Source organism: Triticum aestivum, chromosome 6B (assembly GCF_018294505.1).
Source record: "Triticum aestivum cultivar Chinese Spring chromosome 6B, IWGSC CS RefSeq v2.1, whole genome shotgun sequence".
Lineage (NCBI taxonomy): Eukaryota > Viridiplantae > Streptophyta > Magnoliopsida > Poales > Poaceae > Triticum > Triticum aestivum.
In genome coordinates this window covers 710,898,134-710,925,170 of record NC_057810.1, presented here as the reverse complement: position 1 = coordinate 710,925,170, position 27,037 = coordinate 710,898,134, and positions in this window count along the sequence as shown.

The following is a 27,037-nucleotide window of genomic DNA, read 5'->3' as shown; positions in this document are numbered from 1 at the left end:
GATGTGACGGTGATAAGGGAGCATCCATCAGTAGATTCTTGTCACCAGTCATGTGATTCATACATCCACTATCGAGGACCCACTCATTGGCTTTGGGTTGATCATCCTGCAGATGAATTAGTGCAACTTACGAACTTATATACTTCATTAGTGAAGAATATGACATCAATATCATCAGATCAATTTCATCGAGCAATAGCACAGATAAATTAGTATGAGGACGTGAGAAATGAAAATTCATTTCTTCATGATTAGCCTGCATCCTTTCAGGCACATTCAGGTCTCCAGCAAATTCTTCAGACGTTTTGCGCACGTCTGGAGACCTAACCCTGCATAAGAGATTAGTTCTTTTTCTTTACCACCCACATCTGAAGGGGTGGCAAAGAATTCATCACTCTGCGAGCACCATATGAGAAAGGTGGCATAGAAGCCAGCCCGCTTTGTTTCACATAAGAGGGGTTAGGGTAAGCATATGAATAAGCAGAGAAATTCTTTGAGGACTTATGAACATAATGATTTGAAGAATAATACTCATATTCATAGTTCTACCCTGCGAAACAGAGGGGTTAGCACGATGATGATCATGTGAGGATTTTGATCCTATTGAGGAATTGGATCCATATGAAGAATTAGGTTCATATGAAGAATTTGGTCTGGGGTTCCTATTCTTCACAGGTGGTGTCATGAGGACATTCACTTGAAGACTTTCAAGACAGCTTTTGGGAACCCAGATTTTCTTCATAGGGGAACTGTTCCTGCAGTTAGTGCCAACATATCTAGCAAATACTTCACCATTCTGATTTTTGAACAGTTTATAGTTGGAGTCAAATGACTCATCAGAAGAATGAGGAGATTCACATGTAAAGCCAGATAAATTGGATGGATCAACTAGAGGTCCCTTTGCAGCAACCCATGAGGTTTTGGGGTACTGCTCAGGCTTCCAATATGTTCCATCAGCATTGAGTTTCCTCTCAAAGGCAATACCCTCTTTCCTAGGGTTCCTGTTGAGGATCTGCTTTTTAAGCACATCACACATAATCTGATGCCCTTTGAGGCTTTTGTACATGCATGTCGTGTACAATTCCTTCAGCCCTGCATCATCAGTGGTACTAGCAATGTCCTCAGAAGAGGAATTAGTGATATCAGAGACTGGTGAAGAATTTGTAATATTTGAAGCATTTGAACATTCAGGTGATGAATTAGTAGATTCACGTTCAATGCATTTCAGACATGGAGGAACAAATTCTTCCTGAGTAGCACTGATTTGTTGAGCAAGCAATGAATCGCGCTCCTTCTGAAGATCTTCATAACTCACTCTTAGCTTCTCAAGATCTTGCTTTCTTTGAAGAAATTCATAAGAAAGCTTCTCGTGATCATATAAGAGAGTGTTATGATGACTTTGAAGGTTGTCAAACTTAGACTGAAGTCTCTGAAGATTTTCAGTTAAGTCTTTAGTGCGATCCATTTCTTCACCCAACATATCATCACTTTTGTCTAGCATGTTTTGAAGCTTTTCAATAGCCTTTTGTTGTTTCACAGCAATCTTAGCAAGTTTAGAGTAGCTGGGCTTGAGGTTTTCATCAGATTCATCCTCACTAGATTCAGAGGAGGGGTATTTAGTTACCTTGGCACCCTTTGCCATGAAGCAATAGGTGGGAGCGTAGTCATCATTGCCTTCATCAGCATTGTTGGTGTTGCCATTTTCTTCAGAGTTGAAGATAGACTTGCTGACGAATGCGGTAGCAAGAGCTAGGCTTGACACACCAGACTCGGACTCCTCAGATGCCTCCTCTTCCTCATGATCCTTAGATTCAGCCTCAGAGTCCATTTCCTTGCCAATGAATGCCCGAGCTTTCTTGGAGCTGCTCTTCTTGTGAGATGAAGATTTTGAGGATTTTGATGATGAAGACTTCGAAGATTTCTTCTTCTTCTTGGCATCATCAGAACTATCATCCTTGTACTTCTTCTTCTTTAATTCCTTGTCCCACTGAGGACAATCTTAAATGTAGTGACCAGGTTTCTTGCATTTGTGGCATAGCCTCTTCTTGTAGTCACTTGATGAGGAATCATTGCTCCTTGAGGATTTTTCGAAGCGACCACGTCTTGAGAACTTCTGAAATTTCTTCACGAACAGTCCTAGTTCTTCAGGATCACCAAGGCTGCTAGTAGAGTCCCCTTCTTCAGACTCAGAGACAGCCTTGGCCTTCAGAGCATGTGGTTTGCCATAGCTCAAACCATAGAGATCTCTCTTCTCAGAAAGCTGAAACTCATGAGTGTTTATCCTCTCGAGGATATCAGCGGGATCAAGTGACTTGTAATCAGCACGCTCTTGAATCATCAGTGCCAGAGTGTCAAATGAGGAATCGAGTGATCTCAGCAATTTCTTCACCACCTCATGGTCGGTGATGTCAGTGGTGCCAAGTGCTTGAAGCTCATTTGAGATATCAGTGAGGCGATCGAAGGTTTGCTGAACATTTTCATGGTCAAGTATTTTGAAGCGGTTGAAGAGATTGCGAAGAACGTCAACACGAGAGTCATGTTGAGTTGAGACTCCTTCATTTACTTTGGAGAGCCTATCCCAGATAAGCTGAGCAGTTTCCAAAGCACTCACTCTTCCATATTGTCCTTTGCTCAGATGGCCACATATGATATTCTTCGCTTGAGAATCGAGTTGCTTGAATCTCTCCACATCACTAGCATTCAGGGAAGGTGTGACTGAGGGAACACCATTTTCCACAATGTACCAGAGATCGTTATCAATTGCCTCAAGATGCATTCGCATCTTATTCCTCCAGTGGGGGTAGTCCGTTCCATCGAAGGTAGGACACCCAATAGAGACCTTAATCATACATGCGATCGACATAACTAAAACTCCAGAAGGTTAAACCAAAATCACAAAGAACAAGGGAGTACATAGCTCTGATACCAATTGAAAGTGCGTTATATCGACTAGAGGGGGGTGAATAGACGATTTTTATGAATTCTTCACTGAGGAATTTGCAGGTGATGAAATTCCTAAATGAAGAACTACTTGCAGCGGAATAAGTACTCAAAAGTAAACATAGCAGAACACACGCATAGTCATTATGATGAAATGAAGACAATCACATAGTACAGAAAGCGTAAGCACAGGATAACACAAGATGAAGACGGACAGACTGAAGAAATTAAACTCGGGAAATTGAGAAAGTCTTCAGTCAAAGTCTTCAAACAGATATGAACAAGCACACAGCAATAGAAATGAGGAAATGATTGAGTTGAGGAAATAGAACCAGTAAGCTCGGTGAAGACAATGATTTCATAGACCAGTTCCAACTGCTGTCTCAGTTGTACATCTGGTTGGAGCGGCAGAGTATTTAAACTTGAGGACACCCAGTCCCGGACACACAGTCCTCACCGTATTCTCCTTGAGCTAAATTCACACAGACCTCGCCCAAACACTCGTGGTAAGTCTTCGGGTGACTTCCAGACCTTCACAAACTCGGTCACTCGGCGATCCAAAATTCCTCTTGGATGCTCTAGACCTTGACGCCTAACCGTCTGGAAGAAGCACGGTCTTCAAAGGAAACAAGCGTCGGATCCAGGCATGATCAATCTCTTCAATGATGCTCAATCACTTTGGGGTTTTGTAGGTTTGGGTTTGGGTTTTCCTCACTTGATGATTTTCACTCAAAGTCCTCGAAGGATGGGATGCTCTCAAATGACAAGTGTCAGTTTCTCGGAGCAGCCAACCAACTAGTGGTTGTAGGGGGGGGCTATTTATAGCCTAGGGAGCAGCTCGACATGATAAGACATAAATGCCCTTGTCTGATATGACCGTTAGGTGGGTAGATATTTTTGGACAGCTGGCGCATATCACAGCAACAGTCGGAATATTTGACTCTCAAATTCCTCAGGGCTATCATGTTCCTCACTATGTAGGCAATCCGCACTGGCAAATTCCGAACTCCTCAGTCATAACAAATTCCTCAGAGACCAGAAGAACTTCATCTCTGTCACTGAAGAATATGACTGAACTGTGTGAGAATTCCAATGGCTTCACTCGAAGGGATTGGTAGGTGTAGGATTTTGAGTTGAGCATCACATGGAAATTTTTCCTTAGTATTTCCTTGACCCCCTTTAACAGTACGGTGTTTCCTATGACTCAAGAAAGAGAAAATGGAACTATGAAATACAGAGTCTTCACGGTTCATGTTCCTCGAATGATTACCAAGTCTTCAAGGTCACACCAATTTCTTCACTTTCAAAGTCTTCAAAAAGTCTTTAGATATCCAAAGTCTTCAGTTGAAAAACTTCATTTTTAGGGGTCGACTTTCTCTATAAATATCAAACTCCTCATAGACTTATAGACCTGTGTACACTCACAAACGCATCAGTCTCTTAACCTATAAGTCTTCAATACACCAAAATCACTAAGGGGCACTAGATGCACTTACAATAAGGTATTGCAATCTAGTTTTTATTGGCGTACTCTCTTCAAAGATGCCCGTAAGTTTGTCTCATCATGTGATGAATGCCAAAGAATAGGTAATATTGGTAACCGTCAAGAAATGCCTGTGAATTATTCACTTGCTGTTGAACAATTTGATATTTGGGGATTTGAATTTATGGGACCTTTTCCTTCCTCTAATGGGTATACACATATTTTGGTTGATGTTGATTATGTTACTAAATGGGTAGAATCTATTCCAACCAGTAGTGCTGATCACAACACCTCTATTAAAATGCTTAAGGAAAATTTTCCAAGGTTTGGAGCCCCTAGATATTTAATGATTGATGGTGGTTAAAACTTTATTCATGGTTGTTTCCGTAAGATGCTTGCTAAGTATGATGTTAATCATATAATTGTGTCACCTTATCATCCTCAGTCTAGTGGTCAAGTTGAACTTAGCAATAGAGAAATAAAACTAATCCTACAAAAGACTATTAATAGGTCCTGGAAGAATTCGTCTAAGAAATTAGATGATGCACTTTGGGCTTATAGAACAGCTTACAAAAATCGTATGGGTATGTCTCCATATAAAGAGGTTTATGGAAAGTCTTGTCATTTACCTCTTGAGTTAGAACACAAAGCATTTTGGGCAATAAAAGAACTCAGTTATGATTTTAAACTTGTTGGGGAAGGAGGTTATTTAATATTAGCTCATTAGATGAATGGAGAACCCAGGCTTATGAAAATGCTAAGTTATTCAAAGAAAAAGTTAAAAGATGGCATCACAAAATAATCCAAAAGCGTGAGTTCAAAGTAGGTGAATATGTTCTTTTGTACAACTCTCATTTTAGATTGTTTGCAGGAAAACTCCTCTCCAAATGGGAAGGACCCTATGTCATCGAGGAGGTCTATCTATGCGGAGCTATCAAAATAAATAATTCTAAAGGGACTAACCCGAGGGTTGCCAATGGGCAACGAATAAAACACTATATCTCAGGTACGCCCATTAATGTTGAAAGCAATGTTATCCAAACTTTAACACCGGAAGAACACATAAAAGAGTCCTTCCGGAACACTCCAGAATCATGAAAATAAGGAGGTACGTGATACGGTAAGTAAACGGACTCCAAAAAATCCGCAAAAATATTTTTTTTGACAGTTTTGGAATATTTACACAATTAGGAAAATGAGAGTCTTCAACAAAAGTGACCCTGGTGGGCACGATACACCAGGGCGCGCCTGATACGTCTCCAACATATCTACTGTTCCAAACACTTTCGCCCTTGTTTTGGACTCTAACTTGCATGATTTGAATGGAACTAACCCCGACTGACGCTGTTTTCAGCAGAATTGCCATGGTGTTATTTTTGTGCAGAAATAAAAGTTCTCGGAATGACCTGAAACTCCATTCAGTCACATTTTGGAATTAATAAAAATATTGGTGAAAGAATCAACATAAGGGGGCCCACACCCTGTCCACGAGGGTGCAGGGCGAGCCCCCCTGCCTTGTGGGTCCCCTGGACCTCCACCGACCTCAACTCCAACTCCATATATTCACGTTGGGAGAGAAAAAATCAGAGAGAAGGACTCATCATGTTTTACGATACGGAGCCGCCACCAAGCCCTATTCTTCCTCGGGGCGGCTGATCTAGAGTCTGTTTGGGGCTCCAGAGAGGGGAATCCGTCGCCATCATCAACCATCCTCCATCACCAATTTCATGATGCTCATCATCGTGCGTGAGTAATCCCATCGTAGGCTTGCTGAAAGAACATGCGGTGCCCCCATGTTTGGTTTTGGTAATTGATGACAATCTCTATGGACTAATGGTTGTCTTGAGTTATATTTGAAGGATCTATCCATAGTTTTTTCTTGAAGTCCATGTGTTAGTTTCAAGGAGTTTATGAGTTGACCAAGGTGCTATTAAGGAATTATCCAAAGATTGGTCATGTCAGTGTTGAGCTTATTACAAGCATGTCTTGAAGAAGAAGATTGTGTGATCATTCATTTTTACCTTCAAGACATCATCCAAATGAAGAGAGTTGGAAAGATTCAAGGTTGATCAAGACTAAGTCAAAGAGTGAATCAAGTTGATCAACACACAAAGCGTAGAATATGTACCGAGAGGGATCAAACGATCCCATGGTATGGTAAGCACTGTCAATTATGCTTTGTGTACTAACCCATGACCTTCGTGAGAGTTATTTGTGGGGTTAGGTTGTGGTGTCCAAGTTCAAGTGAAGCATCACGAAGAGATCAAATGCTTGAAGCTTGCCGTCCATTGTGGTGACAATGGACTTGTGAAGATGTGCGGAAGAGAGGCTCACCCACAGTGGAGTATGGGGGAGCAATCAACTAGTCTTCATCGAGCCAACACAATCAAGAAAGGTGGTCCAACTTGAGGGAGTCAAGATCGTCATCATCTAGCTCAAGTGGACCATGTGCAAGGCAAAGGTTTGCCCTTGATAGGTTTTCTATTTTACCAATCTCATGGTAGTTGTGGGAGACCGGGTTATAGGATCGTTTGCCGTACTATCAAGGGGGTATCTCAATGAGTTGCTTGATCGTATCGTTCGTAGAGAGCTCAAACCATTGCATCCTTGCATCATCCTTTTGGTTCTTGTTTGGTTCTTCTCCTTGTGAGATTTGGAGCTTTTGGTCATTTTTATGACAAGCTCGAGTTCATCGAAAACAGAGTTCACATGCATCTTCTATGATGTTTTCGATGTTGGAGGGTATGCCGGTTCTTCTCTGTTGGAGGTGTCACTCCTTTGTTTGCTAAGCATACCTCCCCTGCCTCTTCTTACTATAACCAAATGAGCTTGAGTTTTGCTCAATTCGGAGCTCATTTGCTGTTGGAGGTGTCACTCTTTTGTTTGCTAAGCATACCTCCCCTGCCTCTGTTGGAGGTGTCGCTGTTTTGATGCTACTCGTTGTCTTGTTTCAAACGAGCTTGAGTTTGCTCAATTCTGAGCTCATTTGCAGAAGTTATGGCAGTTCTGGTTTTCTTTGGAGTATTCTTTGTTTTCGCGGTAGTGGCATTAGGATGGCGCCAGGGGTAGTACCGCTGGGCCGGAGCGGCATACCTCTTATCGCCACAAGCGGTAGTACCGCTGTCCCACAGCAGTAGTACCGCCCATGGCCATAAGCGGTAGTACGGCTCCGGTTCCGCGCTGGTACCGCCTCGACTCGATACGTGGTTTTCTCGTGTCGGGTTCAGCGGCAGTAGTAGCGGCAGTAGGAGCGGTAGTACTGCTCGTGAGCGGTAGTACCGCTGGGGTGAGAGGTAGTACTGCTTATATACGGTACTACCGCCCCAAGGTTCTTGTTTTGTTGCTCCGTTTCCCTGCTTCTTCCGCCCGAGCGGTAGTACCGCTCGTGGAGCGGTAGTACCGCTCGTGTGCGGGCTGAGCACATAACGGTTGGATTTTCCCCCTCCTATAAAAGGGGGTCTTCTTCCCCATTGAAACTTATCCTTTAAGCTCGTGTTCTTCCCCCATTGTTGACCTTCTCCGAGCTTGCTAACTCTCAATCCCTCCATGGATTCTTGCTAGTTTTTGAGGGAAAAGAGAGAGGAGATCTAGATCCACATTTCCACCAATCACTTTCTCCTCTAAGTGAGGGGAACCCCTTGGATCTAGATCTTGGAGTTCTTCGTGTTCTTCTTGTTCTTCCTCTCATTTTCCTCCCTAGCATTAGTTGCTTCGGTGGGATTTGAGAGAGAAGGACTTGGGCACTCCGTGTGCCGTTGCCATTGCATTTGGTGCATCGGTTTGAGTTCTCCACGTGATACGTGGAAGTTACAAGTTGAGAAGCTTATTACTCTTGGGTGCTTGGTGCCCTTGAGCATGTTCCTCTTGGGTGCTTGGGTGCCCTAGACGGTTGGTGGTGTTCGGAGCTCAATCATTGTTGTGTAAAGCTCCGGGAAAGCGTCGGGGTCTCCAATTAGGTTGTGGAGATTGCCCCGAGCAATTTGACGGGTACCGGTGACCGCCCCCAAGGGTTGCCAAAGTGTACGGGTTCGGTGACCGCCCCCAAGGGTTGCCATTTGTACGGGTTCGGTGACCGCCCTCAAGGGTCCCTTAGTGGATTCACGGCATCTTGCATTGTGCGAGGCCGTGAGGAGATTATGGTGGCCCTAGTGGCTTCTTGGGGAGCATTGTGCCTCCACACCGCTCCAAACGGAGATTAGCATCCGCAAGGGTGTGAACTTTGGGATACATCGCCGTCTCCGCGTGCCTTGGTTATCTCTTAACCGAGCCCCTTTACTTATGCACTTTACTTTGTGATATCCATATTGTTCTTTGTCATATATCTTGCTATCATATAGTTGCTTATCTTGCTTAGCATAAGTTGTTGGTGCACATAGGTGAGCCTAGTTGTTTTAGATTTTGTGCTTGACAAATTAACCGCTAGGTTTATTCCGCATTTGTTTAAGCCTTAACAGTAATTATTTTGAAGCGCCTATTCACCCCCCCCCCTCTAGGCGACATCCACGATCTTTCACTTGCTGGACGGTGATGGGTTGGATGAGATTTACCATGTAATCGAGTTAGTTTTGTTAGGGTTTGATCCCTAGTACCCATTATGTTCTAAGATTGATGTTGCTATGACTTTGCCATGCTTAATGCTTGTCACTAGGGCCCGAGTGCCATGATTTCAGATCTGAACCTATTATGTTTTCATGAATATATGTGAGTTCTTGATCCTATCTTGCAAGTTATAGTCACCTACTATGTGCTATGATTCGGCAAACCCCGGAGTGACAATAGTTGAGACACTTCCCAGTGATGACCGTAGTTTGAGGAGTTCGTATATTCACTAAGTGCTAATGCTTTGGTTTGGTACTCTATTAAAAGGAGGCCTTAATATCCCTTAGTTTCCAATAGGACCCCGCTGCAATGGGAGGGTATGACAAAAGATGGCATGCAAGTTCTTTTCCATAAGCACGTATGAGTATATTCGGAATACATGGCTACATTACATTGATGAACTGGAGCTAGTTATGTGTCACCCTATGTTATAACTATTGCATGCTGAATTGCATCCGACATAATTATCCACCATTGATCCATTGCCTACGAGCTTTTCACATATTGAGCCTTGCTTAGTTAATTCTCCGTTGCCACTGTTACGATTGCTACAAAACTGCTACTGTTACTTTTGCCACCGTTATTGTTACTTTTGCCACCGTTACTGTTACTTCCATACTACTTTTCTACTAAATACTTTGTTGCAGATATTAAGTCTTTCAGGTGTTGTTGAATTGACAACTCAGCTGCTAATACTTGAGAATATTCTTTGGCTCCCCTTGTGTCGAATCAATAAATTTGGGTTGAATACTATACCCTCGAAAACTTTTGCGATCCCCTATATTTGTGGGATATCTGCACCAGGTTGGCCTGGCGCGCCCAGGTGTTTGTGCCCACCTCGGGTACTTTCCATCTCCGTTTTTCTTCCGTTCTGCTTGTTCTCCAAGATAAAAAAATCTATATATACCTCCAGAACCTGTTAACGTCCGTATCGCGGAGAAATCTCCTGCTTTCTTTTCTCGCTGTTTTCTGTCAGATCCAATCCACCATGGCCTCTTCAAGCTGCTCCAAGGACAAGTTCTTTGAAAACGTCATCAACCCATATCTACGGGAGGTGATGCAGCGCCCTTAATATATCCAGATGCATGATGGGGTGCTGCACATCCGCGATGTGCAAGTACCCAGGGGTACTGGATCCATGGAGGCTAGGCTTGGAGCCATGGAGCAGGACATCTTTAAGTGCAAGGGGATGGTGGAGCATGGACTCAATGCCAATCACCTCATAACCGCGGACTACTCCCGTGATCTTGAGGTGGATGGCAAGCCCATAAAGGACATCATATTCTCCCTCAACGAGCAAATCAACTTCCTCCATAGCGAGACCCAGGATCTTCAAAGCCATGTCTTTGAGTATGAGGACAGGTTTAAAGGTGTGAGCTTGGCTGGTAGTGGCAGGATCCGGGAGACTCACTCCTCCTCCTATGATGGTGAACCTCTTCCGTGCAAACCCGAGGACAAGAAACCGTCTACTTCATCACCATCGTCTTCTTCATCACCACCAAAAGAAAACTAAGTATTGGGTATGGGCACTCCCCTTGTCTTTCGCCAAGCTTGGGGGAGGTGCCCCGGTATTGTATCAATCTCCACTATCTTTTGCCTTAATTTTCTTTGTTCGGTCAACAGTTATCTTTTGCTTTTAGATGAATAAAAGTTTAGTTCAATCCTTGCTTTTTGTGACTTGTCTTAGTGATCAATCCTTGTAATCGTGTGCGAGATATAAGAAAGTTTAGTTTGAGTTTTGCCTTCTTTACTTTCTTGCTGCAATAAAAAGAAAGAAAATAAAAAGAAAGATCATATGCTAATCTTATGGTAAGTGATGACATTACACAAGGAAAAGTATAAGTAGAAAATTTTATTGTAAATTGACAAACATAGCATTGGTCAATGATGCAACACTTGAAAGAATTAATAAGGGAAGAGAAGATTCACATATAAATATATTATCATGGAAATCTTTTGTGATTGTGAGCACCCATCAAAATATTATATGCCAAAATTGTTGACGTTGGACAAGGAAGACAACTTAATGATTTATGTTTGTTCATATTCACGTAGAAGTCATATTGTCATAGATCCTTCAACATGTGGTGCTTGCCCCTATCTTTGCTAGCCAAAAATTCCGCACTAAGTAGAGATACTACTTGTGCATCCAAAACCCTTAAACCCTATATTGTTTGAGAGTCCACCATACCTACCTATGGATTTAGTAAGATCCTTCAAGTAAGTTGTCATCGGTGCAAAAAGGGCAATAAAAATTGCTTATAAAAATGTGAGATCATTTAGTGTAAGGGGAAATTGAGCGTTGTAAGAACTTGTGATGGTGAAGAATAAAAGCGACAGACTGCATAATAAAGGTTGCCATCACAAGGGGCAATATAATGTGACGTTCTCTTGCACTACGGGGTTGAGCATACAAACAGAAAGTGCATGGCAACCTCTCCTTCCCTCTACGAAGGGCCTATCTTTTACTTTTCATGTGTTTACTTTTATGCAAGAGTCAAAGTTTTTCTCTCTATTCCTTTTATTTTTCTCCTTTGGCAAGCATCATGTGGTGAGGAAAGATCTAGGCACATATGTCCAGTTGAATATGGGTGGCATAAGTTACTATTGTTGACATCACCCTTGAGGTGAGTGTGTTGGGAGGCAAAACTATAAGCCCCTAACTTTCTTTGTGTCCGGTTGAAATGTTTTGTTCATGTGTACGCGGTGAGTGTTAGCTATCATAGAAGACTAAATGATGGTTGAGTATGTGGACTTGCCTAAAGGCTCCGATACGTGACCCTTCCTGAAAAGATGATGAATTGTAGTTGCAAAGTTGACTGAGAACATAGTTTGTTGGTTTCCAATAGATTTTATGCTTTATACTTCAATGTTGTGATGAATTGTCACTTGTTCATGAGAAGTCTATGATAAAAGTTTTAAATTAAAGTTTTTTGCTATTATAATAAGTCACATGATGCTGCTATGTCCGTATTTTTGTTTTATCGACACCTCTCTCTCTAAGCATGTGGACATGTTTTTCGATTTTGGTTTTCGCTTGAGGACAAGCGAGGTCTAAGCTTGGGGGAGTTGATACGTCCAATTTGCATCATGTTTTCCTACTGTTATTTATGTTTTTTTATTGTATAATAATGCTTTTTGGAGTAATTCTAATGCCTTTTCTCTCATAATATGAAAGGTATGCACCAAGGGGGAGAATTCTGGCAGCTGGAAATCTGGACCTGAAAAAGCTACATCAAGCTACCTATTCTTCACAACACCAAATGAGCTGAAACTCCCTGAGGATTTTTTATGGAATATTTAAGGAACATTGGAGCAAATAAGTACCAGAGGAGGGCCACCAGGTGGGCACAACCCACCTGGGCGCGCTAGGACGCCCAGGCGCGCCCTGGTGGGTGCTGCCCTCCTCGGCCCACCTCCGGTGCCCATCTTCTTGTATATAAGTCATTTTGACCTAGAAAAAATAAGGGGAGGACATTCGGGACGAAGCACCGCCGCCTCGAGGCGGAACTCGGGAAGGAGCACTTTTGCCCTCCGGCGGAGCAATTCCGCCAAGGGAACTTCCCTCCCGGAGGGGGAAATCATCATCATCATCATCACCAACAACTCTCCCATCTTGGGGAGGGCTATCTTCATCAACATCTTCACAGCACCAACTCCTCTCAAACCCTAGTTCATCTCTTGTGTTCAATCTTTGTATCAAAACTATAGATTGGTGCTTGTGGGTGACTAGTAGTGTTGATTACATCTTGTAGTTGATTACTATATGGTTTATTTAATGGAAGATTATATGTTCAGATCCATTATGCTATTCAATACCCCTCTGATCTGGAGCATGTTTATCATTTGTGAGTAGTTACTTTCATTCTTGAGGTCACAGGAGAAATCATGTTCCAAGTAATCATTTGAACTTGGTATGTGTTCAATATTTTGATGGTATGTAGATGTTGCCATTCTCTTAGTGGTGTCATGTGAACGTCGACTACATGACCCTTCACCATATTTGGGCCTAAGGGAATGCATTGCGGAGTAGTTATTAGATGGTGGGTTACGAGAGTGACAAAAGCTTAAACCCCAGTTTATGCGCTATTCCGTAAGGGACCGGTTGGATCCAAAAGATTAATGCTATGGTTAGAATTTATTCTTAATACTTTTCTCGTAGTTGCGGATGCTTGCGAGAGGGTTAATCATAAGTAGGGGGTTTGTACAAGTAAGAACAGCCCCTAAGCATCGGTCCACCCACATATCAAATTATCAAAGTACCGAACACGAATTAAGCCAACATGATGAAAGGGACTAGATGAATTCCCGTGTACCCTCAAGAACACTTTGCTTATCATAAGAAACCATTTTGGCATGTCCTTTGCCTCAAAAGGATTGGGCTACCTTGTTGTACTTTTGTTACTACTATTGTTACTTGCTCGTTACAAATTATCTTGCTATCAAACTACTCCGCTACTTACAATTTTAGCACTTGCAGACATTACCTTGCTGAAACCACTTGTCATTTCCTTCTGCTCCTCGTTGGGTTCAACACTCTTACTTATCGAAAAGGGCTACAATTGACCCCATACACTTGTGGGTCATCAGCAACGGAAAAGTAACGTAGCAAAGATCAATATGAAACGAACTCGTAGGCAATGGATCAATGATGGATAATTATGTCGGATGGCATTCATCATGCAACAGTTATAACCTAGGGTGACACAGAACTAGCTCCAATTCATCAATATACTGTAGGCATGTATTTCGAATATAGTCATACGAGCTTATGGAAAAGAACTTTCATCACATCTTTTGTCCTACCCTCCCATGGCAGCGGGGTCCTATTGGAAACTAAGGGATATAAAGGCCTCATTTTAATAGAGAACCGTACCAAAGCATTAGCACTTAGTGAATACATGAACTCCTCAAACTACGGTCATCACTGGGAAGTGTCCCGACTATTGTCACTCCCGGGTTGCCGGATCATAACACATAGTAGGTGACTATAACTTGCAAGATAGGATGAAGAACACAAATATATTCATGAAAACATAATAGGTTCAGATCTGAAATCATGGCACTTGGGCCCTAGTGACAAGCATTAAGCATAGGAAAGTCATAGCAACATCAATCTCAGAACATAGTGGATACTTGGGGTCAAACCCTAACAAAACTAACTCAATTACATGTTAAATCTCTACCAAACTATCTCTGTCCAGCAAGCCTTTGATGGAATTACTCATGCATGGTGGTGAGAATCATGAAATTGGTGATGGAGGATGGTTGATGATGACGATGGCGACAATTGCCCCTCTCCGGAGCAAAAAACGGACTCCGGATCTACCCTCCCGAGGAAAAACAAGAGGTGTGGGTAGCTTCGTATCGTAAAACGCAATGAACCCTTCTCCCTCATTTTCCCCCAAATATGAATATATGGAGTTGGAGTTGAGGCCGGTGGAGCTTCGTGGGACCCACAAGCCAGGAGGCGTGCCCAGGGGAGGTTGGGCGCCCCCCCCCCACCGTTGTGAACAGGTGGTGGGTCCCCCTCGGTTGATTCTTTCGCCAATATTTTTTGTTAAATCCAAAAAATATTCTCCATGAAGTTTTAGGTCGTTCTGAGAACTTTTATTTCTGCACAAAAATAACACCATCGCGATTCTCCTTAAAACAGCGTCAGTCCAGGTTAGTTCCGTTCAAATCATGCAAATTAGAGTCCAAAACAAGGGGAAAAGAGTTTGGAAAACTAGATATGATGGAGACGTATGAGGCTTGATGATGCAAATTACAGTCCAAACACTTTTTCCCTTGTTTTGGACTCTAACTTGCATGATTTGAATGGAACTAACCCGGATTGATGTTGTTTTCAGCAGAATTGCCATGGTATTATTTTTGTGCAGAAATAAAAGTTCTCGAAATGACCTGAAACTCCACAGAGTCACGTTTTGGAATTAATAAAAAATATTGGCGAAAGAATCAACGTATGGGGGGCCACACCCTGTCCACGAGGGTGCAGGGCGCGCCCACCCCCCTGGGGTGCGCCCCCTGCCTCGTGGGTCCCCTGGACCTCCACTGACCTCAACTCTAACTCCATATATTCATGTTCGGGGAGAAAAAAATTAGAGAGAAAGATTCATCGCGTTTTACGATATGGAGCCGCCGCCAATCCCTATTCTTCCTCGGGAGGGCTGATCTGGAGTCCGTTCGGGGCTTCAGAGAGGGGAATCCATCGCCATCATCATCATCAACCATCCTCCATCACCAATTTCATAATGCTCACCGCCATGCGTAAGTAATCCCATCGTAGGCTTGCTGGACGGTGATGGGTTGGATGAGATTTACCATGTAATCGAGTTAGTTTTGTTAGGGTTTGATCCCTAGTATCCATTATGTTCTAAGATTGATGTTGCTATGACTTTGCCATGCTTAATGCTTGTCACTAGGGCGCGAGTGCCATGATTTTAGGTATGAACCTATTATGTTTTCATGAATATATGTGAGTTCTTGATCCTATCTTGCAAGTCATAGTCACCTACTACGTGTTATGATCCGGCAAACCCTGGAGTGACAATAGTCGGGACACTTCCCGGTGATGACCGTAGTTTGAGGAGTTCGTGTATTCACTAACTGCTAATGCTTTGGTCTGGTACTCTATTAAAAGGAGGCCTTAATATCCCTTAGTTTCCAATAGGACCCCGCTCCCACGGGAGGGTAGGACAAAAGATGCCATGCAGGTTCTTTTCCATAAGCATGTATGACTATATTCAGAATACATGCCTACATTGCATTGATGAACTTGAGCTAGTTCTGTGTCACCTTATGCTATATCTATTCCCGGTGATTATCCATCATTGATCCATTGCCTACGAGCTTTTCACATATTGAGCCTTGCTTAGTTACTTCTCTGTTGCCACTGTTATGATTGCTACAAAACTTCTAATGTTAGTTTTGCCACCGTTACCGTTACTTCCATACTACTTTGCTACTAAATACTTTGTTGCAGATATTAAGTCTTTCAGGTGTGGTTGAATTGACAACTCAGCTGCTAATACTTGAGAGTATTCTTTGGCTACCCTTGTGTCGAATCAATAAATTTGGGTTGAATACTCTACCCTCGAAAACTGTTGCGATCCCCTATACTTGTGGGTTATCAAGACCTTTTTCAGGCGCCGTTGCCGGGGAGCATAGCTCTATCTTTGAGTCACTTGGGATTTATATCTATTGATCACTATGAGGAACTTGAAAGATGAAAGAACCAAGATTTTTCCCTCAACTACGAGGGGAGATAAGGAACTGCCATCTAGCTCTGCATTTGATTCACTTTCTGTTATGAGTAAATTTGCGACACCTAGACCTGCACCTGCTATTGATTCTGATATGCCGCATGTTATTGGTGATGCCACTTCTACTATGCATGATGCTTATGATGAAACTACTTCTCTTCTTGATAATACTATGCCATTAGGTGAATTTCTTGATGAACAACTTGCTAGGGTTAGAGAGAATTAAATTATTGAAACTGATGATATTGATGAAAGTGATTATTAAGATTCTCCCCCTAGATATGAATTGCATGTTGTGCGTGAGGGTTATGTTATGGATGAAGAAGCTGCTAGAGACCTTTTTGCTTGCAATGATAGATATGATCTTAAGAAACTGTTAGCTAAGCTGAAAGAAAAGTCTTTGAATGCTAGAATGAAATATGACCCTGCTTTTGCTACTTCACCTACCAGTGTTACTGATAAGGATTATGATTTCTCTGTTGATCCCGAGTTAATTACTTTGGTTGAATATGATCATTTTTATGGCTATGAATCTGAAACTGTTGTGGCACATCTTACTAAATTGAATGATATGGCCGCCCTATTTACTTATGACGAAAAAATTCGCTACTATTATATTCTTAAATTGTTTCCTTTCTCATTAAAGGGTGATGCTAAGATATGGTTTAATTATCTTGCTCCTGGTTGTGTGTGTAGTCCCGAAGATATGATTTATTACTTCTCTGTAAAATATTTCCCCGCTCATAAGAAACAAGCTGCCTTAAGGGAAATATTTAATTTTGTGCAAATTGAAGAAGAGAGTCTCCCACAAGCTTGGGGGAGGCTTCTCCGATTACTTAATGCTTTTCCTGATCATCCTCTCAAGAAAAATGAAATACTTGATATCTTTTATAATGGACTAACTGATGCTTCCAGAGACCACCTGGATAGTTGTGATGGTTGTATTTTCAGGGAAAGAACTGTTGAGCAAGCTGAATTGCTATTGAATAATATATTGAGTAATGATAATGATTGGACACTTCCTGAACCAACTCCTAAAACAACTCCAAAGAAAATGGGTATTCTATTTCTCAGTCCCGAAGATATGCAAGAGGCGAAGAAATCTATGAAAGAAAAAGGCATTAAAGCTGAAGATGTTAAGAATTTACCACCTATTGAAGAAATACATGGTCTTGATAACCCGACACAGGTAGTAAAGGTAAATTCTCTCTATAGATTTGATAAGTGTGAAATCCCATCTACTAAGTTTGCTAGTCAATGCTTGGATGAGTTTGATAATTCTATTGTTAAACAAGAAAACTTCAATGCTTATGTTGGTAGACAATTGAAACGTAATTCTTATATGGTTGAACACTTGAGTGATTATATGTCTAGAGTTAAAGGTGACCTTAAGCTTATTAGTAAACATGCATCCATGGTTACCACTCAAGTAGAACAAGTGCTGAAGGCACAAGATGATTTGCTCAATGAATTAAATAATAAAAAATAATGATAATGATGTTAGAGTCATGACTAGAGGTGGTAGAATGACCTAGGAACCTTTGTATCCTAAGGGCCACCCTAAGATAGTTGAGAAAGATTCTCAAAGAACTAATATTAATGCACCTAGTCCTTCTAAGAAAAAGAAAAAGGAAAATGATAGGACTTTGCATGCTTCTAGTGAACCTGTTATAGACACACCTGAGAATCCCAATGATATTCCTATTTATGATGCTGAAACACAATCTGGTAATGAACATGAACCTAGTGATAATGTTAATGATGATGTTCATATTGATGCTCAACCTAGTAATAACAATGATGTAGAGATTGGACTTGCTGTTGATCTTGATAACCCACAATCAAAGAATCAATGTTATGATAAGAGAGACTTCGTTGCTAGGAAGCACGTTAAAGAAAGAGAACCATGGGTTCAGAAACCCATGCCTTTTCCTCCTAAGCCATCCAAGAAAAAGGATGATGAGGATTTTGAGCGCTTTGCTGAAATGATTAAACCTATCTTTTTGCGTATGCATTTGAACTATATGCTTAAAATGAATCCTTATGCTAAGTATATGAAAGATATTGTTACAAATAAAAGAAAGATACTGGAAGCTGAAATTTCCACCATGCTTGCCAATTACACTTTTAAGGGTGGAATACCAAAGAAACTAGGAGATCCAGGAGTACCAACTATACCATGCTCCATTAAAAGAAACTATGTTAAAAACTGCTTTATGTGATCTTGGAGCCGGTGTTAGTGTTATGCCTCTCTCTTTGTATCGTAGACTTGATTTGAATAAGTTGACACCTATTGAAATCTCTTTGCAAATGGCCGATAAATCAACCGCTATACCAGTCGGTATTTGTGAGGATGCGCCTGTTGTGGTTGCAAACATTACTATTTTAACGGACTTTGTTATTTTTGATATTCCCGGGGACGATAGTATGTCGATCATCCTTGGTAGACCCTTTTTGAATACTGCAGGGGCTGTTATTGGTTGCAACAAAGGCAATGTCACTTTTCATGTTAATGGTAATGAGCATACGGTACACTTTCCAAAGAAACAACCTCAAGTTCATAGTATCAATTCTATTGGAAAATTTTCAACGATTACTATTGGAGGTTTTGAATTCCCTCTTCCTACTGTCAAAAAAATATATGATATTCATTGTTGGGGACATGCATATCCCCGTTGAGGTAACCTAGTGTTATTCGAAAATTCTCCGGTTTCATGTTACTCGGAAGAAGTTTGTTAACAAGACTTGATCAACCTTGTTAGTGGATTCCTTTTGATGAGCATGAGATGGATGAAGTTAGAAAGCACAACCTTTTGTACCCTCCTTTTACTTTCTGATATTTGGAATAAATAAATCAAAAATAGTTTTTTTTGTCTGTTTTTTGAATTATCCATGCAATAAAAAAATACCCTGAAAATAAAAGTTCTCCAAATGACCTGAAAATGGAGTATGATTTTTTGTAGAATATTTATGAATTTCTAGCACTTAGAACACACCAGGGGGACCCACCATTTGGCAACAAGGGTGCAGGGCGCGGCCACCCCCCTGGGGTGTGCCCCTGCCTCGTGGGCCCCACATGGCCTCCCTCCACTTATTCCAGCACCCACACACTTCGTCTTCCTCTAGCAAAAATCATCTCGTAGCTCAAACCCGTGTTATAGCTCGTTTTGCTGCCATTTTTTATCTCCTTGCTCAAAGCTCCATTCACAAAACTGCTTTGGGGGATTGTTCTTCGGTATGTGACTCCTCCAATGGTCCAATTAGTTTTTGTTCTAGTTCTTTATTTATTGCAAATTTTTACTACTAAGGTGACCCTGTTCTTGAGCTTGCATGTCAAATTTATATGGTCCAAAGTAGTTTTAATGCATGATATAGCCTCTAGGCACTTATTGGAGTAGTTGCTATCAATCTTATTGAGTTAGGTTAACTTTTGATTTGAGTCACTAAAAATTTCAGAGAAAGAAAATGGTGAAGTGATTTTTGAGGGGCTCCTCGAGCCGAAGCTCGAAGGATAAGCAGAATGAAGAGAATAAAAAGCCCAAATACAATCTTCCTTGCACTGCGGAGGTTCGGGCGTGCGAATGGCCTTATGATACATTCTTGAGAGCCGCGGGAATTCATGACGACTTTTATTATCTGGCTGAGAATGCAGGCCTCGCCAACTTCCTCCACGACCAGTGTGAATAGTATCTCCTACTCACTAATATTTTTGTGCAAAACTTTTATTTCCATGCTAGAAAATCACCACCTTCAGTGGAATTTTATTTATAGGATGAGTTTAAGGAGATGTCACTGTATGATTTTTGCGTAGTTTGCAAGTTGCCCTTTGCAAGCAGCATCGAGGAACCACATCCTAGTGATTGGATGGATTTATTGATAAAATTGCTATAGGGGAAACGAGAAAAGTTTCAGATGCAAGGACTACTAGTATACATTTTCGTGTTCTACGTTACTTTGCAATATTTGCTAGTAGATGCTTAATTTGTCGCGGGAATAGTGGGAACCTTAGTGCTCCAGACCTTGCTATTTTGTGCCATGCTTTGTTTCGTGATACAACTTTCAGTTTAGGCGCCATTGTTGCTAAACGGTTAAATCTGAACCGTACAAAAGGCCCCATCTTTGGAGGTATCTTTGCTTCACGCCTTGCTAAACACTTTGAGATACCTATTAGGCATCATGAGAAAGAGGAAAAGTTGTTGCCCACTATTTTGCTAGACTATAATAGTATGGTAGCACATGACTTTATTGTTAAAAATAAGAAGAAGATACTTAAGTATAACTTGATATTTCCTAAAACTATGAGACTATTATCTTGCTTGCACCCTCTTTGTTTAACATACTTTCAGGCACATACCTCATCCTGTCCGAGGACATTTATGCATACTAGGAGCTGACACAAGTCCCAGAGCCTGAGCCTAAGCCACCACTTGACCCATATCGAGAGTCTGTTTATCAGTGGGATCTAGAGGAGCTCGCTAACCAGTGGCACCCCGAGGACCCTCCTCAGTACACCAGAGAGGGTCGCTTCGATCCATGGGCATAAACCAACTTAGGCCAAAAGCCTAAGCTTGGGGGAGTATGTATTTCTCACCGACATTACATTCATGTTCACACACTCATTCTAGTTGTCGGTGCTCATACTTTTTCATTGTATTATCCATGCTAGTTTATTTTCTTTTCTTGCTTTCTTCTTGTGTGTTTGAAAAACCTTGAGAAAAACAAAAAAATAGTTGTAGCTTTTAGCTAGTTTACTTTCCACGCTTGTAGTAGTAATATTAAAAGAAAACCCAAAAAGATTTCTAGTTCTTCTTTTGCTTGTTGGGACCTTTCCCGTGTAAATAGTTTTATTCTTCTTTGAATTTCTTTTCTTTCCTTTGGGGGTCGAGAGGAGAAGACCACGATGAAAATGTTGAGTGGCTCTCATATGCATTATTGTTGATCTAACAAAGAGCCCATATTACCTTGTCTTCTACTTTGTATTAAATGCTTGCAGATTCCAGCCTAGTCCAATGCACGTGCACTATTATTATTATTCACACCGTTCGGTCGTGCAAGTGAAAGGCAATAATGACGATATATAATGGAATGACTGAGATGAGAGAAGCTGGTATGAACTCGACCTATCTTGTTTCTGTAAATATGATTAGTTCATCGTTCCTGATTCAGCCTATTATGAATGAAACATGTTTGCAATGACAATTAGAGATTATAGTTGCTCATGCCATGCTTAATTAGCTAGGAGTTTATGATGGTTTACCTTGCGTGCCAACAGGCTATTAAAATGGTTGTGATGTGGTATGATAAGGTGGTATCCTCGTTTGAATGATTCGAGTAGCTTGACTTGGCACATGTTCACACATGTAGTTGAAATAAAATTAACATAGCCTCCACGATATTTATGTTCATGGTGATTTATATCCTACTCATGCTTGCACTCATTGTTGGTTAATCTTAATGCATGTTCATGATTGTTGTCGCTCTCTAGTTTGTCACTTCCCAGTCTCTTTCTAGCCTTAACTTGTACTAAGCGGGAATACTGCTTGTGCATCCACTTCCATAAACTCCAAAGTTATTCCATACAAGTCCGCCATACCTTCCTATTTGCGGTATTTACCTACCATTCCAAGTAAATTTGCATGTGCCAAACTCCAAACCTTCAAATGAAATTCTGTTTTGTATGCTCGAATAGCTCATGTATCAACTAGGGTTGTCTATATCTTCCACGCTAGGTGGGTTATTCTCACGATGAGTGGACTCCACTCATCATTCACGAGAAAATGGCCGGTAACTGGGATGCCCAGTCCCATGCTCAAATCAAATCAAAATAACTGCAAACATAACTCCCCCAGGATTGTTGTTAGTTGGACGGTACCTGTTGTCTCGGGTCAGCCATGGAATATTGCTAGTTGGTGGTGGGGAGTATAAACTTTACCATTCTGTTTGGGAACCGCCTATAATGTATGTAGCATGGGAGATATCGAGATCTCTTGGTTGTTATGTTGACAATGAAAGTATGCCGCTCAAAATATTATTTATCTCTATTTCAAAACTCAAGCTCTGGCACCTCTGCAAATCCCTTCTTCCCTCTGCGAAGGGCCTATCTATTTACTTTTATGTTGAGTCATCATCCTCTTATTAAAAGCACAAGTTGGAGAGCACCGCTGTCATTTGCATGCATTGCTATTAATTTACATTGAGTATGATTGGATCTCTTTTGCCATGAATTACAATGTCTAGTTAGTGCTTGATCTTTAGGGGTGCTCTACATTTATGTTTTGCGGTCTCAGAAAGGGCTAGCGACATACCATCTTGTTATATCATATTATGATTGTTTTGAGAAAGTGTTGTCATCCGAGATTTATTATTATTGCTCGCTAGTTGATTATGCCATTGATATGAGTAAATGTGAGACCTAAGTGTTATTGTGAATGTGGTTAGTTCATAATCTTTGCTAAAAACTTGAATGCTGGCATTACATATTTGCAACAACAAGATCAAACAGAGTTTGTAAAAGTTTTTCTTTATCACTTTCAGTTTGTCAACTGAATTGCTTGAGGACAAGCAAAGGTTTAAGCTTGGGGGAGTTGATACGTCTCCAATGTATCTACTTTTCCAAACACTTTTGCCCTTGTTTTGGACAGAAACTTGCATGATTTGAATGGAACTAACCCGGACTGATGTTGTTTTCAGCAGAATTGCCATGGTGTTATTTTTGTGCAGAAATAAAACTTCTCGGAATGACCAGAAACTCCACGGAGTCACATTTTGGAATTAATAAAAATATTGGTAAAAGAATCAACTTAAGGGGGCCCACATCCTGTCCACGAGGGTGCAGGGCATGCCCCCTGCCTCGTGGGTCCCCTGGACCTCCACCGACCTCAACTCCAACTCCATATATTCACGTTCGGGGAGAAAAAAATCAGAGATAAGGATTCATCGCGTTTTACTATACGGAGCCACCGCAAGGCCCTATTCTTCCTTGGAGGGCTGATCTAGAGTCCGTTCGGGGCTCCGGAGAGGGGAATCCGTCGCCATCGTCATCATCAACCATCCTTCATCACCAATTTCATGATGCTCACCGCCATGCGTGAGTAATCCCATCGTAGGCTTCCTGGACGGTGATGGGTTGGATGACATTTACCATGTAATCGAGTTAGTTTTGTTAGGGTTTGATCCCTAGTATCCATTGTGTTCTAAGATTGATGTTGCTATGACTTTTCCATGCTTAATGCTTGTCACTAGGCCCCGAGTGCCATGATTTCAGATCTGAACCTATTATATTTTCATGAATATATGTCAGTTCTTGATCCTATCTTGCAAGTTATAGTCACCTACTACGTGTTATGATCCGGCAAACCTCGGAGTGACAATAGTCGGAACACTTCCCGGTGATGACCGTAGTTTGAGGAGTTCGTGTATTCACTAAGTGCTAATGCTTTGGTCCGGTACTCTATTAAAAGGAGGCCTTAATATCCCTTAGTTTCCAATAGGACCCCGCTGCCACTGGAGGGTAGGACAAAAGATGCCATGCAAGTTCTTTTCCATAAGCACGTATGACTATATTTGCAATACATGCCTACATTACATTGATGAACTGGAGCTAGTTCTGTGTCACCCTATGTTATAACTGTTGCATGATGAATTGCATCTGACATAATTATCCATCATTGATCCATTGCCTACGAGCTTTTCAAATATTGAGCCTTGCTTAGTTACTTCTCCGTTACCACTGTTACAATTGCTACAAAACGGCTACTGTTACTTTTGCCACCGTTACCATTACTCCCATACTACTTTGCTACTACATTCTTTGCTGCAAATATTAAGTCTTTCAAGTGTGGTTGAATTGACAACTCTGCTGTTAGTACTTGAGAATATTCTTTGGCTCCCTTGTGTCGAATCAATACATTTGGGTTGAATACTCTACCCTCGAAAACTGTTGTGATCCCCTAATACTTGTGGGTTATCAGCGCCAGGCTTGCCTGGCACGCCCAGGTGGGTTGTGCCCACCTCGGGTACTTTACAATCTTCATTTTTCTTTTGTTCTGCTTGTTCCCCAAGATAAAAGTTCTATATATACCTCCCGAACCTGTTAACCTCCCTATCGCGGAGAAATCTCCTGTTTTCTTTTCTTGTTGTTTTCTGTCAGATCCAATCCACCATGGCCTCTTCAAGCTCCTCCAAGGACAAGTTCTTCGACAACGTCATCGACCCATATCTGCGGGAGGTGATGCACCACCCTCAAGCTATCCAGATGCGTGATGGGGTGCTGCACATCCGCGATGTGCAAGGACCCAGGGGGGCTGGATCCATGGAGGCCAGGCTTGGAGCCATGGAGCAGGACATCTTCAAGTGCAAGGGGATTGTGGAGCGTGGACTCAATGCCAATCACCTCATGATCGTGGACTACACCCGTGATCTTAAGGTGGATGGCAAGCCCATAAAGGACATCATCTTCTCCCTCAACGAAATCAACTTCCTCCATAGCCAGATCCACGATCTTCAAACCCATGTCTTTGAGTACGAGGCCAGGTTTAAAGATATGAGTTTGGCTGCTAGTTGCAGGATCCGGGAGACTCACTCCTCCTCCTATGATGATGAGCCTCTTCCGTAGAAACCCGAGGATAAGAAATTGTCTAGTTCATCACCACCGTCTTCTTCATCACCACCAAAAGAAAACTAAGTATTGGGTATGGGAACTCCCATTGGCTTTCGCCAAGCTTGGGGGAGGTGCCCCGGTATCGTATCAATCTCCACTATCTTTTGCCTTAATTTTCTTTGTTCGATCAACAGTTATCTTTTGCTTTTAGATGAATAAAAGTTTAGTTCAATCCTTGCTTTTTGTGAGTTTGCTGGTGATCAATCCTAGTAATCGTGTGCGAGATATAATAAAGTTTAGTTTGAGTTTTGCCTTCTTTACTTTCTAGCTGCAATAAAAAGAAAGAAAATAAAAAGAAAGATCATATGCTAATCTTATGGTAAGTGATGACATTACACAAGGAAAAGTATAAGTAGAAACTTTTATTGTAAATTGACAAACATAGCATTGGTCAATGATGCAACACATGAAAGAATTAATAAGGGAAGAGAAGATTCACATATAAATATATTATCATGGAAATCTTTTGTGATTGTGAGCACCCATCAAAATATTATACGCCAAAATTGTTGACGTTGGACAAGGAAGACAACTTAATGATTTATGTTTGTTCATATTCACGTAGAAGTCATATTGTCATAAATCCTTCAACATGTGGTGCTTGCCCCTATCTTTGCTAGCCAAAAATTCTGCACTAAGTAGAGATACTACTTGTGCATCCAAAACCCTTAAACCCTATATTGTTTGAGAGTCCACCATGCCTACCTATGGATTGAGTAAGATCCTTCAAGTAAGTTGTCATCGGTGCAAAAAGGGCAATAAAAATTGCTTATAAAAATGTGAGATCATTTAGTGTAAGGGGAAATTGAGCGTTGTATGAACTTGTGATGGTGAAGAATAAAAGCGACAGACTGCATAATAAAGGTTGCCATCACAAGGGGCAATATAATGTGACGTTCTCTTGCACTACGGGGTTGAGCATACAAACAAAAAGTGCATGGCAACCTCTGCTTCCCTCTACGAAGGGCCTATCTTTTACTTTCATGTGTTTACTTTTATGCAAGAGTCAAAGTTTTTCTCTCTATTCCTTTTATTTTTATCCTTTGGCAAGCATCATGTGGTGAGGAAAGATCTAGGCACATATGTCCAGTTGAATATGGGTGGCATAAGTTATTATTGTTGACATCACCCTTGAGGTGAGTGTGTTGGGAGGCGAAGCTATAAGCCCCTAACTTTCTTTGTGTCCGGTTGAAATGTTTTGTTCATGTCTACGCGGTGAGTGTTAGCAATCATAGAAGACTAAACGATGGTTGAGTATGTGGACTTGTCTAAAGGCTCTGATACACGACCCTTCCTGAAAAGATGATGAATTGTAGTTGCAAAGTTGACTGAGAACATAGTTTGTTGGTTTCCAATAGAGTTTATGCTTTATACTTCAACTAGCGATGTTACCCGCGCATTTGCGTGGCTAGACTTGGATTCTATTTATTTATGTTTGAAGTAATTACTTATGTTTTAAAACTTATATAACTTCGTATCAACGACTTCAATATTGCTTACACTTTTCTACTCAAAAAAAAAGTTTTGATTTATCATTTATTTTGGTTGTCCTTTCACCGCTGGCCTCTAGTTAGAATTTTTAATATTCTATCCCATCGATTATTGTACTACTTTTGCTTCAATTGGTACATCGCAATTATATATCTTTAAGTACATGACATGTTGAGCTCTTCGTTCACAATAATATTTATACTTGTTTATAATCGGTAAGGACGAACATGACGGCTTGTTTGTTTTATGTTTTAATTAAATAATAGATAATGATTTGCTCACCTGCTGTGGGTGAAAAAACCATGATTTGCCTTGTTCATATATTCACTTTGCTAACCTATTTCTTGCTGAAAAAACGATTACCTTATAGAAACCACTTCTAATATCTCCATAGATTATACTTTTTTATCCGTACATCCCTCCAACCATTTTCTTGGTTCACCAAGCCATATAGAAAAGCAAAGCACATAGACAGTGGTAAAGGTCCCAGCGAGTGATTCGAAATGTTGGTAAGATCACTACTTTTACTACAGAGGTAAGATTTGCATTTTCTTTTAAAAGCAACACAGGGCAGAACATGACAAATGTTACGATTTTCAA